At 36.6% G+C, this 20,078-nt stretch overlaps 1 long non-coding RNA gene across 1 annotated transcript; it reads left to right on the top strand.

Annotated features, from left to right (window-relative positions):
• The first annotated feature begins 16,916 nt into the window (after window positions 1–16,916).
• LOC147882268 (uncharacterized) lies at window positions 16,917–17,548 on the top strand. The gene is made up of 3 exons (XR_015543922.1): window positions 16,917–17,084; window positions 17,183–17,318; window positions 17,402–17,548. It is a non-coding gene; the product is annotated as an uncharacterized LOC147882268 (long non-coding RNA).
• The last annotated feature ends 2,530 nt before the right edge of the window (window positions 17,549–20,078 follow it).

Here is a 20,078-nt window from a genome sequence, read left to right as displayed (position 1 = left end):
CAGTGGTTAATGTGGGCCACTATGCCTACACTATTATTTCAGCCATCATGATTGTCGATGCCATGTGGTTGTAGTAGATGCATGGGTTGACATGGCCATGGTAGTGGTCTAGCAATTGCGATGGTTGGCATGGTCATATGTCCTCTTGTCACAATGGCTTAAAAGATGCAGTACCACATGCAAGCACGATATCACCTTGTGGTGCCAACTCCCTTTAGTAATGTTGAAATCTTGATAATGAGATGAATTTAACAATATGCCATGAGTAGAAATTATTCAAACTAACATGGTTGTGTTCTACACTAAAAGAGCTTCAAGCATGTCTTTACACCTTTACATTTGGGTAACATATGAAAAAGTTACATTGATTTGAAAGGATATGGGTTTTCTTATTTTAGTGTATTTTTTGTTTTACCCGCCCTCATCCAAAACAAACCCCCCTCCCCCCTTGGGCCTCACATATTATCAAAAATATGTACAAATCTTGAAATCTTGCATATTTTTCAAGGTATATACGTTATGTTTTGTGGGAGGGGGGACATGAAATTTTCATATTTTTCCCTTGCATATTTGCATTTTTAAAAGGAAATCCATGCATATTATATATGGACCTTGTCCCCCCATACTGTGAATTTTGGGCGAGGGTAGTAGTAGCATATTACATATTGATTTCATGCCCTAGGGATATTAAAAAAAGCAAGGTATACCATCGCCACACAATAGATCTTAGGACACTAGTAGCATTATTGCAATAAAGATGGCAAATGGTAAAAATTTTATTATCATGAGAATCGGGGCCCTACATTTCACATCGAGAAAAAACTTGGGCAAGCGTGTGCAATAGTCCACATGACTCTTGTCCATGGCTCTTGGCCACCACCACACAATAGATTTAATGACACAAGGAGCGTTAGTGCAATAAAGACGGTGTCTGGTAAAAAATTGGTTATCATTAGAATTGAGGCCCTTCATTTCACACTAGGAAAACTTGAGTCAGGGATGTTTTGATCAAAGCTATGCTTATAGATTAACATAAAATCTTGGCAAAAGTTTTCAAGATAATTTTTTTAGTTTTCACAATATTGGTAGAATGTAGTACTTTTTTATATTTTTTTTAATGAAGAGGAAAATGTAAATCTTAGCAAAAGTTAACTGTTTTTGCATAATAATTTCAAATCCTGGCAAATGTTTCAAACATTTATTTTTATTAGGGAATACAAACTTTCAATGACAATATAAAAGTTAGCTTCTTACCTCAAAAAATGAATTTGGACAGTGCACTAAACAAATTTGGACCCGTGACCAATCCAAAATTAATGAAACAGGTGTTCACCATCACACCATCTCATACTCCTCCTACTACAAGAGCCACTTCCATGCCATCTATCATCCCATCTGCCACCTCAGGCTCGTGCTTCACATTTGGGAGTGGTGGCAAAGTGATTACTCAGAGCATGACTGGTAATTGTGTGTGATACCTACTTTTGTAATGGTTTGAGTGTGAATTCATAATCGGATATAGCCAATCACAAAACCACTTTTGGGGCAAGCCGACATGATGTGCACGAGTAGGGGGATTAAAAAATCAGTAAGTGGATCATGGTGATTTGGACGATTGCACATGCTTGCCCGAGTTCATGGATGGTTTTTTCAAGTTAGTTTTGCTACTTTTGGATAAAAACTGAGAAAAAAAAGTGGCTCTTGAAAAAAAATATTGAAGCAAAAAGTAAGCTAAAGAAAATTCAAATTAAGAAAGTGGACGTGACATGTTATTAAAACTAGAGAACATTAAAAACAAAGTTCATCACATTTCTGAAAGTAGTTTATGATATATATGAGGTGGATCATGGTGATTTGGACTATTGCACACGCTTGCTCGAGTTCATGGATGGTTTTTTCAAGTTAGTTTTGCTACTTTTGGATAAAAACTAGGAAAAAAAAGTGGCTCTTGAAACAAAATATTGAAGCAAAAAGTAAGCTAAAGAAAATTCAAATTAAGAAAGCGGATGTGACATGTTATTAAAACTAGAGAACATTAAAAATAGAGTTCATCACATTTGTGAAAGTAGTTTATGATATATCTGAGGGATCCAAGTATAAGTAAATCCAAGTACAAGTAAGTATCAGAGCCATATGGTGTCAAAAAACACCTTTTAGTAGTAGACATAAGCTACAATCCTCCCATCACATTTTCTATCTCTATCTCATGGGTTAACAACATCCTCTGTGTTGTTTTCTTCATCTTCATCAATATAATTATAATACATAAAGATGCACAAAGAATCAAACAGTCTTTCTTTCAATGCTTCTTGTATATTCCTAATACTTTCAGCTTGGTTTGTTGAATATTGTCCAGAATGAGCGACTCTATAAGACATCTCTCCAAATAGATTTGCAAGCTCTTCTCTTGTTGAAGAGTACTTTTGTAGCTCTTCTCTGCAATGTCTTATCTTGTCATTCTCTTCTTCCTCGAGCCGCTTCTAGGCAGCAAACTCATCTTTTTCATATTGTGTTAATGATCCTTGCCTCTTCCGCTCCTCTCACTTTCTTTTGTTCTCAGCAATCCATGATAAGTTGCTGTTGATTGTGTGCTCAACAGAACCAATAATTGCAAGAACTTTTTCCATTTGCAAAGTATGCACTGAGTAGAAATAAGAGAGGAGAACTAAAGAGTGGCAATAAAAGATAGCGACGAGATAGGAGAGGTAAGTATGCGAGTAGAAATAGGAGAGATAGGTATGCGAGTAGAAATAGGAGAGGAGAAGAGAACTGAGTATGCAAGTACAAATATGAGAGAAGAACTAAAGATGAGAAAAGATAGTGAGGAGATAGGAGAGGTCTGATGAGAATTGATCTGACTATGTGAGAAGAAATACGAGAAGAGATTGGAAAGGAGATGAAGATAACACTATAGAAGCACAAACATAGATGAGAGAAATAGGAAAGGACATCTGAAAGGAGATTATGCTTCGGGATATGAGACACTTTATATATAATTATTAAAGTGAAGTGAAATATTTACTATAAAGTGTAGTATGAGGTGCGTGCAAAGTATTATGATCATCAGATATGCCTCAGTGCTTGACAGGATATTCACAATTCAAAAAGTAGCACAATGTTACACTTAAACTTACATTAAGTAATTACATGACTGACATTTTAACTTACCTTTAAAATAATATGAAATGAGATAAGACATTAATGGCATTGAAAAACATCATTAATTTCATTAATTAGATAAGATGACATGCAAATTTTCATTTATTTTCCATCTAATATGAAAAATTCTCATTAATTTCTTTGATTACATTTAAAAATTAGATAATATGACATGCAAATTGAACTGACTATGTGAGTAGAAATAGGAGAAGAGATTGGAAATGAGATGAAGATAACACTATAGAAGAGAAAACATAGATGAGAGAAGTAGGAAAGAACATGGGAAAGGAGATGAAGATAACGGTAAAGAGAGAGACAATATGGATGACAATGGTTTGGAACTTGACTTGTATAATTATTGTACTTTGGGATATGAGACATTTTATATATAATCATTAAAGTAGAGTGAAAGATTTGCTATAAAGTGCTTAAGAGAGAGACAATATATGCATGACCATGGTTAGGAATTTGACTTGTATAATTATTGTGCTTTGGGATATGAGACATTTGAAAGCTTGCAATCGTATTGACAAACGGACAATGGTTCTCTTCAAGGTCCCAAATGCTATAAACAAGACTCGCATGCCCTCTAAATGTAGAGGTTGCAACCATTTGCAAACATCGGTTGTTGTCTTTTTGCTATCACTAAGCATATGAGAAAGGAGAGAATCCAACATATACACACGGTTCTATACTGATCTAGGAAACTATGAGATAACTATACTACATCAACAAATAAATGAATATTAGCTTATTAGATTTAATCAAAAAATTGAAATATCAAGCCAAGAACAAGTTAGTATTAGACCTGAGAATGGCCATCATAACATTGTCATTGACGTCTTTTGAAGGAATAGAGAGGATTCATGAAACCTCCTCTCCAACGAATTCGAGATATCGAGGTCGATGCTGAATCATAACCCTAACATTAAAAGGACTTCCCATTTCTTCCAATATAGCCTCATTTGTAGAATTAAGATCTTCTATCCTCTTTGTCTCTTTGATAGCATTCATTTCACACTCCTTTGAGTCATTATCTATTTGACTTGGGGGATGGTCCACAATGATGCCCATAATAAATGCTCGAATGATACATATTCAAAATGCATGTAGATGCAAGTCCGTACATGTTGATAGTGTGGTCTCACTCTAAATCTCAAAAATTTGACCAAGTAGCAAGCTATCTTTATGATGTGGTAGCTGACATGTTATATACTCTATTTTCTGTGTCAAGTCACTATACTCTATTTGCTGTGTCAAGTCATCTTGTCAAATTAATGCATCGATAGCACCTACCAACTTTCTAGCTAACCTGCCCATCATAAGATATAACAAGAGTAAATGTGTGCATTGCATATGATGCATACCATGGAATTAACAACACATGTAGTCTATACTTACTCTGACACATTGCCATGGACGGATGCTATTGAATTGGCAAAGAAATACTTCTTGGCAAAGATGTCCATGGCCACCAAACTCTAATGTGAGCTGCATTATCAATAAAGAATAATTATGGTATTTGATAGAATTCCTCAAGGGTGCACTATTAAAAAACTCTAGATACGACATGCATTCAATAGGTATTTTTAAAATCCCTTTTCTGTGAATTTTCCTTAGATAAAAACACCTCTTTTTCTATACAAACTTAGGGTTTTTTTTCAAAGTTCAATTTAAAGACCCCATATGTAAATACAATTCTGTAAATTTACCTAAAATTTTGAATGAAAAAACCCCTCCATTTAAACCCACATTGTATACTTACATATTTTTAGGTGAACCCCCTTGAGTAGAATTCTAGCAATGCAAGAGAAAAACTAAGTAGGATTTTGCTACTTACTTCTCATAATATGCTATGAGATGATAACTCATGCCTCATTCATAGGAACAAGCTTCAACCATTTGAAAACATTTTCTATGGTATTTTGTTTGTTGCTAAGCACTTTAAAAAAAAGAGGATCGAGCATATATGAAAGTCTTTGTATAAATTCAAAAAATTGTGCTATAACACTACTACCAAAGAAAACCCCAAGTACTAGCTTGTTAGGTTTAATCAAAATAAGAAAGTATAAAGCTAAGGAAAATTTTGCATCAAACCTGAGGATGGTTGTAATGACTTTGTCATTAACCTCTTTCTTAGGATTCAAGAGGATTAAAATATCCTCTTTACCAAATGCAAAGTATGAGGTTGTTGTCGAATTAACAACATAGCATTAAATGAACTTCCAACCTCTTACAAAATAGTCATATTTTCATGACTCATCTTAGTGAGAGAGTGAGCTACATTGTATTATTCTTCCCTTGCTATGTCCTCTATATCCTCCTTTTGCTATTAAAAGATAAAAAAGTTATGAGATTTACAAATCCCAATTAAAGGCTTTGTTAAACAAGCATAGAAGTATAAAGACTCGGGGGGGTCACTCATCATATGTAACCCTATCACGTGAGTTCAAAAGAAGGATATTTTTTATTCCTAAAATTTACAAAAATAAATATACATAAGGGACTATTTAAAATAGTTTTGGAAAAAATTTACAGATTTGTATAGAAAAGGGGTACATTTTATTAATGAAAAAATTTACAGATAAGGGATTTTAAATATAGGCCTTGAACGCACGTGATATAGAGGGTTTATACATAGTGACCCCCCCGAGTATAAAGATAAGGTTTCATACTTGCTGCAATACAGTCATATTTTGATGACTCATCTTAGTGGGAGAGTTAGCTACATTGCATTCTTCTTCAAATGAGCTCCCTGAGTCCTCCTCATCCTCCTACTATAAATAGGTTAAAAAATTATGAGATTTACACCTCCCAATTAGTTCATTTAAAAAAAATTCTTTGTTAAACAAGCATAGAAGTATAAAGATGAGGTTTCATACCTGAAGATATGTTTTCTGCCTCTTGATGAGATCTTCTAGGGCAACATCACTGTGATCATATTCATCATCTTCAGTGTCAGATTCCTCACCATCATTGACATCATGATCATTACTGTATGCACCAATTTCGTCATTCTCACCTTCCCCATCCATCTCTATGTCGGAATTCTTTTTATCATACTTAGTTGTGAGATGAGCTAGGGTTTCCAAGGAATTCTCACCTTCCCCATCCATCTCTATTTCAGCATTCTTTTTATCATACTTAGTTGTGAGATGAGCTATGGATTCCAAGTACCCCATCAAAGAAATGCTTTCAATAATATTTACAGGACATCCTTTCTAATAAGACCTTCGAACAATGACACAAGGTGACTTCCCATCCTGATGGCTGTAAAAATTCAATCATACTAAGTAAGAGATCGCCACTTTTTTTTGGTCTTTCATAGTGATTTTGTTGACGATGGAGGGGACTTGCAGATTCATTCTCTTCTAGCATTAGTTGCAATCTCTTTGCACTTTCTCTTATGTTCATCTCTAAATCAGGGTATGGACTCATTATGCAATAGACAAAGAATTCAATATTTTGTACTTTCAGGCCACATTCTCTCTTGTCCCAATTTGTTGATTACACACCATTGTACATCTTAAGTTGTCTTACATATTGCTTTTGTAAGGTGAGAAACATATCTTCCTTCTCTTCTTTATTCACACAAATATGACAATATTACATAATCCTATTTTACTAATGATGGTGCACAATATTCTATCAATGAAGTGATGATGAACATCACAACACTTGATTTTTTATCAATAAAGAAGAGTTGTGGCTTATCCCACATTGTTTCATGAGCTCCATTGAATTCAACAAGCTTTCCAGACTCTAAAATTATCTCCACCTTGAATTGAAAGCTATTGTGCAAAGACTTTATTTTTCTAAGAGAGTACTCACTGATGAGTCTCTGTACGTATGAATGCACATTTATTGGGATTTCATTGGTCATATAAGAAGTGACTTGTGATTCATCCTCATATACCTATACCCACTTATTTGCCCGTGCCTTCTCTTTAGGTGATGATAAATTTGAGATAAAGCTGTTGCAATCTGCTTCACAATATTAGTGTTAATGTGACATTGACTGATTGGAGTGCCTTTTTCTATGACCAAACATTCGATTGTGCTCTTCAGTTCATCACGTTTCACATGCTAGATGGTATGATATTCCATGTGATGGTCTTTATCTTTTTTACCAAAAAACCATTGTTTATTCATCATTAATTTCTCTGCAATCATGCTTGCGTACTTGTCTAGCAAGTTTCTTAGAGGCCTCCACATTTGAGCCATCGTCTCCTTTTTCTCGACCTTCTTTACCTTCTGTGTAATAAGTGAGGGAGCATCATATGTGATACCTCCCCTTGGGGGGTGCACTACTAAGAAATTCTATGTATCATGTGCGTTCAAGGGGTATTTAAAAAACCTTTCAACTAAAATTTTCCCTTGAATAAAAATACCCCTCTTTACTTATGAACTAAGTGAGTTTTTTCTAAAGTTATATTGAAAAACCCCTCTTGTTATTGTAATCTTGTTAAACCTTTTCAAAAATTTGAATTAAAATACCCCTATTTTTGAATGCATGTGGTACACCACAAGTTTTTGAGGTGAACCCCACGAGTATCTCCTTTCTCATATGCAACACACACTTCTTTTATCTACTGGAACACTTCATTTGGACAGAAAATTATACTTGTGTAGCCCGAGGATTACCAAAAAGCGAGCAACAAAAAGCGAGAGCAAAAAAAAGAGAGTGATAAAAATCATTAAAAGATTTATAAATCGCCCATTTTGGTAGCAAAAAATAATAACTTATTCAAAAGTCCATATGTTTCCTCAACACTAGAAGGTTAAGTATGCTTATAACTTTAAAGCCACTAACACTAATTTCACATTAATGCGCTCCCTATTTTTGGCCCAAAAGAGAACATTTTCACATCCCTGTAATTTTGCAAGATGTCAACATTTGATTTTTTTGGCCCTAAAGATGAGTTTTTAATGTCCCTGCATATTTTGATTATCAAATATAAATGGCATAATGTTACATATCAAATCAAATGACAAGGCATGATTTAGATCGATATCATGTTTTTTTGCACCATCTAAAAAGACTATGTGCATCAGAATATGAATTTTGTGAAATTTTGTCCAATTTATTACACCAAGTTTGAAGAAAGGTTTCCCATAATAGGAAGCGAGAAGACACTATCTATTTTGGCCCCAAAAAAAAAAAATTTAACATCCTCTAACTTTTAATTGTACTTTAGGGATCACTCTTTATAAACCCATAAAGCATGTGCAAGCAAGAATGTGTTAAAAATTACCCCTATTCTTTCATTTTTACATTTTCTCATATAAAAGGTTAAACCCTTGTATGTGTTTACATTTTCAATCTTAAAATTATGAACTCCTTCATAAATCTACATATATAAATCCCCCTCATACACATAAATAGCATGTATGTCCCCCCCCCTAAAAAATACCCCTCAATGCACTAAAGTGCTACGTTACATGTTTATGAGTGAGCCCTCGAGGTAATTGCCAAACCCAAATGGGATTATGTTACAATAGTCCTTAACTTTAGACTACTCAATTTCAAGAAATGTGACACATAACCACCCTTTTGAATACTTTATACTTCAAGCAATCACTTTATAAAAAACTCAGATTCTTTCTTTGCTTGCTTGATTTTCCAATCACTTCAACTAATTGGTGCTCACTTTTTTGGGCTCGCTCGCTTTTTCTCACTTACTCTATTGAGTGACTCGTGTAGCCCTGGTACCTATCACTCACTTTTCAACACCTTTGTCCTTTCCTAATTTTCCCTTTGAACAATTACACTCAGGCATGTGTAGAAATCAATAAGGATCTCTGTTTTAGCTTTAGTAGCAATTCGTTTTAAAATTCTTATGGGAGAATGGAAAGAACCCCATATGGTTTGTGCTTTCTCCAGCATCTCTGAAGTAGAAGTGATCTTTTGCAATGCATGAATATCATGATTAAGTCTTTCTGACTCAATCAGATATTTTTTTTAATTCTTGAAAATACATATGCATGCAATGTACCAATGGAATTGAGGAACTTGATTAAAGGCCTCCAAAGAAAGTCTTCCAGCACTCTTTTTGCAATTAGCATGCTTATTACAATCAAATGCAAAGTTTTGCCTGTCAACAATCGGCTCAAATGTGCAATGAGTTAAGAGATAGGACTTGGAATCCTTTATATGTCAGTCTAGATTTGCCACTATACTTTGTGCTCCTTACAAAGATGGAACATGTTGTCCAATGAAGAAGGTGAATTCGAGGTGAATTCTAACAGAAAATCTTCAGGTTTCTTAAAAATGATACTATTCCTTTTGTCTTTATCTGACCAATATGCCATTGGACAGATGACCACATTTGACACTACTGGCTTCCTTCCATCAACCAAAGCCTTGTAAAGCTGTTCAACATAGACTAGTTCTATTGTCCTACTATTTGTGAAGATGCTTGCACTGAGCACCCTCTGTGCATTTGTAAAATACGTATTTGTCCCCAAATATAGCCTCGGTCATCATCTGTCACTCCCTCATTGTGAGACAAAGATTTCAGTTTTTCATTGACATCATTTTGGCTTCTAAATTTGAACCTATTTCATCACCTTCCTCTTCTTCATGCTCTTGCTCTTCCTTTTTTTCTTTCTTTGTAGATGAACGACCTCTTTTTTGAGTGCTTGTAGTGATACTAGAACTTGGTATCGTAGCTCGTGAGGTACTTGCCTTAAGCATTTGGTGTCCTGGTTTACTTTTTGAAGGCTCTATCAAAACTGCTTTAGATCACCTTGCTTCTTCCTCTATTTCTTGCACTTCAAGTGTACTTAAGGGTTGTACTTGTTCTTGCATCCCGTCACCTTCTTGAGTTACATCATCCAAGTGAGCATCCATGTGTGTGACACCCTCATCCAAGGCTACTGCATGTGTCTCAACCACTCCACTTCCTCTCTCATCTATAGGACCCTAAACCAAGGTTGTGTGTTGTGCCTCGTCTCATGCAATTTCTAACTCATGTGTAGATCCTTTTACCTTAGGTACCTATACGATGGCACCTTGGAAGTATTCAAGCATGATCTTTGACTCATTCTCTTTGCTTCCAAAAGGGGGAATTGCTTGCATACAAGTTTGAGGATCTCCAATGCAGACATCAATTCAAGACACTGATTTGTTTTTGAAGGTGGCATCAGAAATAGTCTATTGCCAGTTCTAGGCATGGTGTAAATTGTGAATAAAGTGTTTTCCTTCCTTATTGTAATTCCAAGCACAGTGTCCCCTGAAGCATATTGCATTTTCCAAAAGTTTCACCCCATGGCTCCTCATGTTCCTTGAAATCCCTCTCTATCATCACAAAGAACAGCTTCTCTTTGCTTTCGACCAAGAACCAAGCTGCCTTAGTGGTCTTAAGTACACTCCATTGCAGGAAGTCCTTTGGGGCATAATCTTTTCCATCGTATGTCAAGATCATATCATTAACAAATACTGAAACATCAACATCCATGACAATCTTGGCATGCTCCATGATTCCTATATACAAAAACAATACAGAATAAGTCATTTTATATAGAATAAGAAAATATTTTTTGACAAAAGTACAATGTGTGCCACTGACATTGCTTATCTTCCATTCCTATAATACTATAGACACGTCTTCAACTTATCTAATCTAAGATACCTATAATACTTTAGACACGCCGTGTAGGATCTGTGCAAACTATCATAACCATCGCATATCATTTGCATACAGTCTCCATAAAGTATAAGAGTCCTAGAATGTTTCATCTTGTTTAAACCATCGGTGCCTCACATGGCTATGAAAAATATACGTTGCCGACTCACACGTGTTCTACTACGTGTGACGGGTTTTCTTAATAAAAACAACATGTATATACTTGACTATGGGACAAGATTTGGTACAGCACTTGGGTCTAATGTGACTTAGATGAATACCAAGTCTCGGTCCATTATGAGATATAAAGCCATGGATTTGACATTACCAACACAGAAATGCTTCACCTCAACGTGTGGCAAAGAAATGTTATCCATGCTAAAACAAGATGCTATGCTACCCCAAATTCAATACCTCCTAGCTAAAAAAATTATTCCATTATTTATTACAATCCTACCAAGTTTCATCTTGTTTAGACCATGGACGCCCAACACAGTTATGAAAAATTAACATTGACGACCCACACGTGTTCCGGTGTGTGCAACATAGTTCTTTAAAAAACAAAGACATGTATAGACCTATTTATGGGACAAGATTTGATACAGTGCTTGGGCATGATGTGACTTAGAGACATACCAAGTCTCATTCCATTAGGAGGTATAAAGCCATAGATTTGACCTTACCCTAACAAAAATATTTCTTATTGCATTGCGGCAAAGAAAGAGTTATCTACCGTAAAACAATATATATAGCCCACCAATATGTACTCTTATTATCCATTCCAAGTACATTCCATTGCTTGTCTGCTAACATACACTTCAGTTGTCCTTTCATTGCACTCCGCATCCAACAACAATGAGGTCTAGACTTCGACTCTGGAGTCTCAAGACTTGGCCTTCCTTCCACAAGGATGTTCTAGGCTCCTCCCACGAGATTGGGACTTGGGACTGGACTCGAAAGCGTATTGCATTTGTCCTTCGGTGGACTTGGGCCAGGTAAGGGCACTGGTTTTAACTTGAACTCCAAATGCAATAGAGCCTAGCCATAAGCTTTATGCCATCATCGAATATATTCCTATAAAATTTTTTCTTCTTCTAACTATTGATGCCAAACATGGTTATGAAAAACCAACATTGGTGATCCTGATGTGTTGTAGTGTGCACAATGGGGATTTGTAAACAAAAGGGAATGTATAGAACTATTTATGGGACAAGACTTGGTATGGTTCTTGGGTAAAATTTTATTGAGAGTCATACCAATTCTTGGACCATTTTGTGACATAGAGAAAAGGATTTGAACTTACCCTATCAAAAACGTTTCAGCTCGCGGTGTGGCAAAAGAAGGGTTGTCTACTATAAACCAATATGCTACGCTAATCAAAATGAAATAAAACCTAAACAAAATCTCGATTCCACCATGTATTATAATACTACCAAGTTGCACCTTTTGCGACTATCGGTGTCCAACATGGTTATGAAAAACCAACATTGGTGAATCACACATGTTCTATCTCAGCCATGAGGTTCTTCAAACCACCTATTTATGGGACAAGATTTGATATGGTACTTTGGTATAATATGAATGATAATCATACCAAGTATCGGTCAATTACAAGATATAGAGCCATGGATTTGACCTTAACCTAGCATAAAAAATTTCCCATCAATATTTCACAATGTGACAAAGAAAGGGTTCTCTACCCTAAAAGAATATGCTATGATACTCCAAATGCAATAAAGCCTTGCCATAATCTAAATTAGGCCATCATGTATTGTATTCCTACAAATATTTGTCTTCTTCTGACCATCGATGCCAAACATGGTTATGAAAAACCTTGAATGTTGGTGACCCTCATATGTTGTAGTGTGCACGACAAGGATTTGTAAAATAAAAAGGCATGTATAGACCTATTTATGGGTCAAGATTTGGTATAGGGATTGGGTAAAATGTTATTGAGAGTCATACCATTTCTCCGTCCATTACGAGATATAGAGCAATGGATTTGAACTTACCCTATAAAAAATGTTTCAATCTGCAGTCTAGCAAGGAAAGGGTTGTCTACCATAAATCAATATGCTACGCTACTTGAAATGAAATAAAAACCTAGCCAAAGTATTTATATCATAATATATTAGAGTCGTACCAAGTTTCATCTTCTTTCTAACATCAATGTCTAACATGGTTATTGAAAACCAACGTTGGTGACCCACACGTGTTCTAGTGTGTGCGACGAGGTTATTTAAAACAAAAATCCATGTATAGACCTATTTATGGGACAAGATTTGATACAGTGCTTTGGTATACTATTAATGAGAATCATACAAAGCCTCACTCCATTACGAGATATAGAGCCACGGATTTTGACCTTACCCTAACAAAAATATTTCTCGTCGTTGTGCGGCGAAGAAAGGGTTATCTAGCCTAAAGCAATATGCTATGCTACTCTAAATGCAATAGAGCCTAGCCATAATATTTATGCCATCATCTAGTTTATTCCTACAAAGTTTTTTCTTCTTTTGGCCATCCATGCCACACATGGTTATGAAAAACCAACGTTGGTGACCCTCACATGTTGTAGTGTGCACGATGGGGAATTGTAAAATAAAAAGGCATGTAAAGGCCTATTCATGGGACAAGATTCAGTACAATCCTTGGGTAGAATTTTTTGGAGAGTCATACCAATTCGCAGCCCATTACGAGATACATAGAAAAATATTTAAACTTACCCTATCAAAAACGTTTTAGCTTGCGGTGTGGCAAAAGAAGGGTTGTCTACCATAAACCAATATGCTACGCTACTGGAATCGAAATAAAACCTAGACAAAATATCTATTCCATCATGTATTAGAGTCCTACCAAGTTGCATCTTCTTCGACTCTTCCGTGCTCAACATGGTTATCAGAAACCAACATTGATGGCAATTTTAAAAAAAGGATATCTCTCATGACACAATAGCATTTTAATGTCCCATGCTTTTAAAGGGTGGCGTTTTGTCTTTTGCTATTTATGCAATGCCATAAAAAGTCAATTTCCTATGAGTGCAATACATTTTAGAAAGCTAATTGTATAATCATTGTAGTATTTTAAATCTAAATTTATGTTTTATGATACAAGATATTATGATCATAGAAGACAATTTAGGTGCTTAGAACAAAAATATGAGAATCATTGCATGTCCCAATGGCACCTTATTTTGTAGGACCCTAATGCAAGGTGGCATTATAATGCCATACCTCATGATTGCTACTTGGTTTGAATGACTAAAATTTTCAAGCCATAAGAGGGGTTATAGTAATGATGAATGTGGTATGCTAGAAAATGTGCTCAGTCTAAATTTTTCAAGGCCAAAACTCTTGTAAAGAAGAGCACTTATTGCTATGTTTGTCAAAACATAATGACTATGGAGATAAAGGTTGCTAGAAAGTATGTTAACTTACAATGTAGGCTACATTTTAGCACCTGAGAGGCTTCTTTCTTGTAATATGAAATAAAACATTTTTTTGCGTGTTTGTAAAGTGTCCTAGACATAGTGCCTTTGTGCTTTAGAAATTCCACCTATTTTATGAGTTTTTAATTTACTTTATGGTTTTATAAATATGTTCTTAAATATAATAAATGTGTAGACAGCTGTCGCATGGTTGCCAAGTGTCACAGGGAGAGCCAAGTACGAGGGGTCCCACACCATCACCTCCTAGCCGTGCTATGCTTCCCCACTCCCAAAAAAGGCCGACTGTGATATGGGGAGGCTCTCCTAAGTCCTTCTTATATTCTAGGATCTTCAATTCACCACAATACTTATGGGATTCACCCACTTAATGCCATGTGTCTTATGCGTGTATCAAGGGCCATCAGCCCCTCATTAATCCATTAGTCCAAGGTACCATGAGGGGGTTAGGACCACACCAAGGCCCCTATAGGCCCATATTATCAACACCTCCCCATGGGCCTAACCCATGAATATTGAACTACCAATTCATAGTTGTTGAACACCCACATAGGGCCCGAGCAGCCAATTAAATGTGGTCGCTCACTAAAAGTCCAAGCCGCCAATCATAAGCAGTTCACTAACATAGGCCATCAGAAGTAGTCCACGGTCAGCACACATAGGTCATCACTTCTCACATGTGTAGCTGCCAGAAGATCGTGCGTGCCGTCTTTCTCAACAGTCGCTGTCACCACCACCATATGTCATCACCATAGTCTGCAAGCCAACCGCCTGCTCTAATACCACTGTAAGCAGCCGTCGCATGGCTGCCAAGTGTCACAGTGAGCATCGAGTACGAGGGGTTCCACACCCTTGCCTCCTAGCCATGCTATGTCTCCCCACTCCCAAAAAGAGGCAGTTGGGATATGGGGAGGGTCTCCTAAGTCCTTCTTATATTCTAGGATCTTCAATTTACCAAAATACTTATGGGACTCACCCACTCAATGCCATGTGTCTTATGTGTGTATCAAGGGCCATTAGCCCCTTATAAATCCATTAGTCCAAGGTACCATGAGGGGGTTAGGACCACACCAAGGCCCCTATAGGCCCATATTACCAACAAAATGTTGCAAATTTCATTTTGGAGTTCTTTTTTGATTTTGGAGAGTGTATTAGTGTAAAATTAGTGAAGGTGTGTTTTTATGCATTGTGATTGTATCTATGAGCATTGACAGAGCCTCTCATCTATTGTGAGGTTAATAAAGGTATGCTATTCACAAAAGGCCTTTGTTGACTATGGAGTTCAGTGTGTATTGGGGGGTTGTGCATCATATGAGTTCTATATAGGGTAAACATGGCATAGGGCTTAAAACTAATTGCAACCCTTAAGGATATGCATTTGTTATGTGATGCTCACCTCTAAATAATTTATTAATGGGCTGTATTACATCGATGTTCTCTTTTCATCCCACACGAGTCAATTCTTGTCCCTCTTAGTAGATTTTTATTTATTCCAACCAACTTTTTGATTAAATTTTTTCTACTTTTTAAATGCTACTTTTTATGGTAATGTTGATGTTAAGAGAACAAACTTTTTGACACCACTTTTTGGGGAAAAAAGTATCAAATGTTGCCAGCTATATTGTAGTGATAGTTGTATATTACCACATTAATAAATACTTTGGTTCTCTTAAAACAATGATAGAGATTGCTCTAAGGTGCTAAAAGTTGCATAAGCAATTAGTGAGGATTCTTAAGGCACTTATTTTCAAACCGTCAAGAATCATGAGAACCAAATTTCCTCTAGAATCCCAAATTGCAATATAGAAGGGCTAAGGCAAAACTCATATGAGGTGCTAAAAGTTGTAGTGTCAATTGTACATTGTCACATTAATAAATATATTGGTTCTCTAAAAACAATGAAGAGCTTGCTATGAGGTGCTAACAGTTGTATAAGCAATTAGTGAGGACTCTTTAAAGGCCTTATCTTTAAACCATCACAAATCATGAGAACAAATTTCCTTTAGAATCCTAAAATCAAAGGACTAAGGCAAAACTCATATTTTTATCATTAAAATAGGTAAAGTCTCCTTGTTGAGATCACGCATTAGTGGGTCATTCCTTTCGTATCAAGGTCTCATAAGTCAATTGCATTATTAGGCATGTTGAAGTTGGTGCTTTGAGGTTTATGCTTTATAGATTGTCCTTTTATGTGCAAGCATAATTACGAGCTCACCTATGTTGAAAGTGTTAAGTCACAATGGTCTATAGAATTAGAGTATGCCCCCCAAAATTATGTGATACTTAATACCAAAAGATTTGTGAACTCAATTATTTTTTGTTTAGATGCTTTTTAATGTAGACTCTATGCCTTTTGTTTGAGTAAAATAAACTTATTAAACCATGCCTCGAAGCGGCTTGTGCAATAGGTAGCATAAAGATAGCCTTAAGTCAATGCACACACATTTTAAGGAGGGAATGAAGAAGCCAATGGCAAAGGAGAGCAATCAAAGTTGCGAAAGTCCAAAGAAGATGAGATACGTACACGGTTCAATCGTAAAAGAAAGGAATTGAGAGAGAGAGTTTGATAAAGTGATGTTTGATTCTGAAATAGATTAATTTATTGAAGTGCGAGTGGGTGCAATACAAGTCATCCTCAATATATTCTTTCCCCCTCTCTCGCTCGCTCTCGCCTTAGGATCTTCCCCTCCGCCTCCTTCAACTTCCCCAACAGCGAGCAACAAAGCCGATCGCCATGAGCGACCGCTACCCTCCCAAGCAGCCATACACTTACCCTCCCCCAGGTATGTCGCCAAACGTACAACAGAAATACGGCTACTCTCCCCAGCGACAATACACTCACCCTCCCCCAGGTATGTCGCCAAGAATTCCATGCACCCGCGGCTCCCCTGTGCTCTCACTCTCACAACAAATAATTTGTAACACCACGTTGTTAGCCTCTTCCTTTCAGGCTCCTATCCTCAGCGGCACGGCTTTTACGAAGCTCCCCAGGTTGTGCCTCCACCCGAGAAGCTGCAATCGGACAAGTGGGTTGCCTTAAAGGCTGGCAGGGCGTTAATCCAACAGGCACGAGATAGTCTGGGTTGGTAAGTTATCTGCACTCCGTGCAAACATGTCGCTGCGAAGCGCCCGAGTCAAGTAATTAACTCTGTCTACTGGCCATTTGCAGCGTGGCTGGTCTTTGCTGCTGTTGCCACGAGGAAGGGTGACGGGATCGAGTTACATCCAATTACTTGAATTTTTATTCTTCGTGCATGCTCCATGAGTCTATAATACATTTTTAGGTTCGCTTAAGCGCTAATGACAAAGAGCTTTCATGGGATCTCCATGTTAAATAATATTATAACGCTTCAGTCTTTTTGCCCGTTATAATCCCATTGACGTCAAGAGCTCACTAGTTTTGGGAAACAAGTGAATACATTCAAGAGGCGTGCCGTGGCAAATTGAAAGCTTAGAGAGAGAGAAGAAGAAGAAAGAAGAAGAAGAGAGAGAGAGAGAGAAAGGGGAGAAAATAATGCCCAAATTTTTGAAATTACTATAATCGGTTTTAGCTTCTTACAAAAATCTCCATCGCCAAGGCCTAGCCCAGGGGCAGGCCAAAATGCATGCCACATTGGCATTAAACCTCCCACTGCCATCACAATGTCATAAGGCCTTTAGAAACCAATTCCTAATACAATAAGAGACAAGACGGCCTATTATTTTAAAACAAACATTTGTCCTATTCTACATGTGTCTTACATCCTATCAACATGGTTGCATCCATTTGATTGAAGACAATAAACCTAGACTCATAATGTTCTTGCCTTGCTTCAAACAAAGCACACCAAGACTTGTCTAATTTTTGTTTTTCTTTACAAGACTATAAAGTTAGACTCATAGTGTTCTTGCCTTACTCTAAATGAAGCACACCAAAGCTTGTCTCATTTTTCCTTTCTTTATAAGAATGTAAAGTTAGACTTAATAATTTAAGTTTCATACTGTGGAAGCCTTGAAGTAAATAGTGCTTATAGTTCATTCAAAATAGTGATTTTGCAAATGTATAGATGATGTGTACCACGGTTGGAGTGCAATAGAGCAGCAACATACTAGTAGCTCTATTGTGTAGTCGTTAAAAGTCCTTTTTATATCTGACAATTGTCACAAGTTTAGGTACAACTAGACCATGCATTACTCCATGAGTTGTACCCTTGTTTCTGAAGCTTGTGGGTTAGTTATGAGGCACTCATAGGATAATGTGTTATTGGAGAGGCATGCACGCTATTTTTGTCTCTACTTTTAGCATTGTTGAAGTTCTCATTGCCCACCCTACTCATCTTTCTCACCATGTAGTGTTTGGTTTCATTTCCCTTTCAAATCTTGCTTCCACTTTTTTATATTTATCGAGTTTTTATTGATTGTGTGCATTCCTAATTTTTCTACACTTAAAGCCCGCCCCATGATATGGGTGGAGGTTTTTCATTCAATTGAGGAGAAGAAAGAGGAGCTATGAGGGAGTTTGATCAAAGGAAAATTTAATAGCTCAATGAGTTTTTTATGTTTAAAGCTCATTTAAAGCCGAATTGATTGATGTGGGAGGAGATTCATCATCTAGTGGGTGATTGAGTAAATTTTTAATAGCTCAATGCGATGAAGATACTGAGCCACCTAATTGTTGCATACAATCTTCCAAATATATATAACATTGTATTCAAAAAAATTGGACTTTTTCTCTTGTTTTGGACCTTTTTTCCCAAACCAATCACCTACTTGATATTGACCTCTAGTAGACTAAATAAAGGGTGTTTTTGCAACACTACATATAATCATCTCCACAAATTATGATTTGTAGAAGCAAAAGTGGAGGTATTATGGATGGAAAAGAGAATGTGAGAGGAATGCAAAATCTTTTTTAGTAAAGTATTTTGCACATTTGACACCAAATGAAAGTTTTGGTAGATAAAAGAGGAAGGTGCCCCCCACATGTGGCACACCCCTTCACATGGGGCTTGATCCTTACGTGCCCACCTAAGACTTGAGTCTTTTATTACTAGCTAATTATTAATTAATTTTTCTTTCCCTCTCCTTTCCCTCCGGTAATAGTGGTAGCATAAATCCCACACCGATACAAATCATTTAAAAGCCCCGCAACAGGCATGTCCATGCTATGTGGACAAGTGCAGCGCACTGGTCTCAGGATACGTACCAATGGCCTTCCATCGATGAACCAAGGGCATCTTCGTGCCATACATGTGCATGTGCAATGTTCTGTAACTCATATTTAGCAGATTTTAGAGTATTTAAACTCTCAAAAGGTGTTTATAGTGGACTCTCTAGCAAATGCAAAATCTTCTCTTAACTCAATTTGTTGTGGCCAAAATAGATCTGAGTATTCTATGATCGACAAATTTTCTTATTCTTTTATATATTTGATAAGAGATTCATTTGCCGTGATTATCTCCATATTTTTCTCAGTCTGCTCTGGGTATTTTTGCATCATACTCCTAACGTGAGAAATGAATGCTTGCAAGCCTTTCATTTCATCCATGACAAGTGCTTTATTTTTCATCATTACAAATGTAGTTTCCTCCGAGGGGATTATTTGTTCTAGTAAAGCATATGGCACACTCCATAAATGATCTACATCCACTAAGCAGTACTTCCATTGCATCATTGGAGTGTTATCGTACATGCTAAATTAGAAGTAGCATGGATTTGTGTGTCCACATAGTGCATCATCTCCTTGTTTTAATTGTGGCTCTATGAGTGATCTACCATCCTCTCCAAGATAGCCACTTCTGACTCTTTCTTTCAAGAATGTCTCATTTTTTTTCCAATTTGATGTTTCATGTCATCCATTGTCAAAA

Source organism: Dipteris shenzhenensis, chromosome 30 (genome assembly GCF_047967505.1).
Source record: "Dipteris shenzhenensis isolate YYH24624 ecotype China chromosome 30, Dip_SZ_1.0, whole genome shotgun sequence".
Classification (NCBI taxonomy): domain Eukaryota; kingdom Viridiplantae; phylum Streptophyta; class Polypodiopsida; order Gleicheniales; family Dipteridaceae; genus Dipteris; species Dipteris shenzhenensis.
This window is presented reverse-complemented; position numbering and strand designations above follow the sequence as displayed.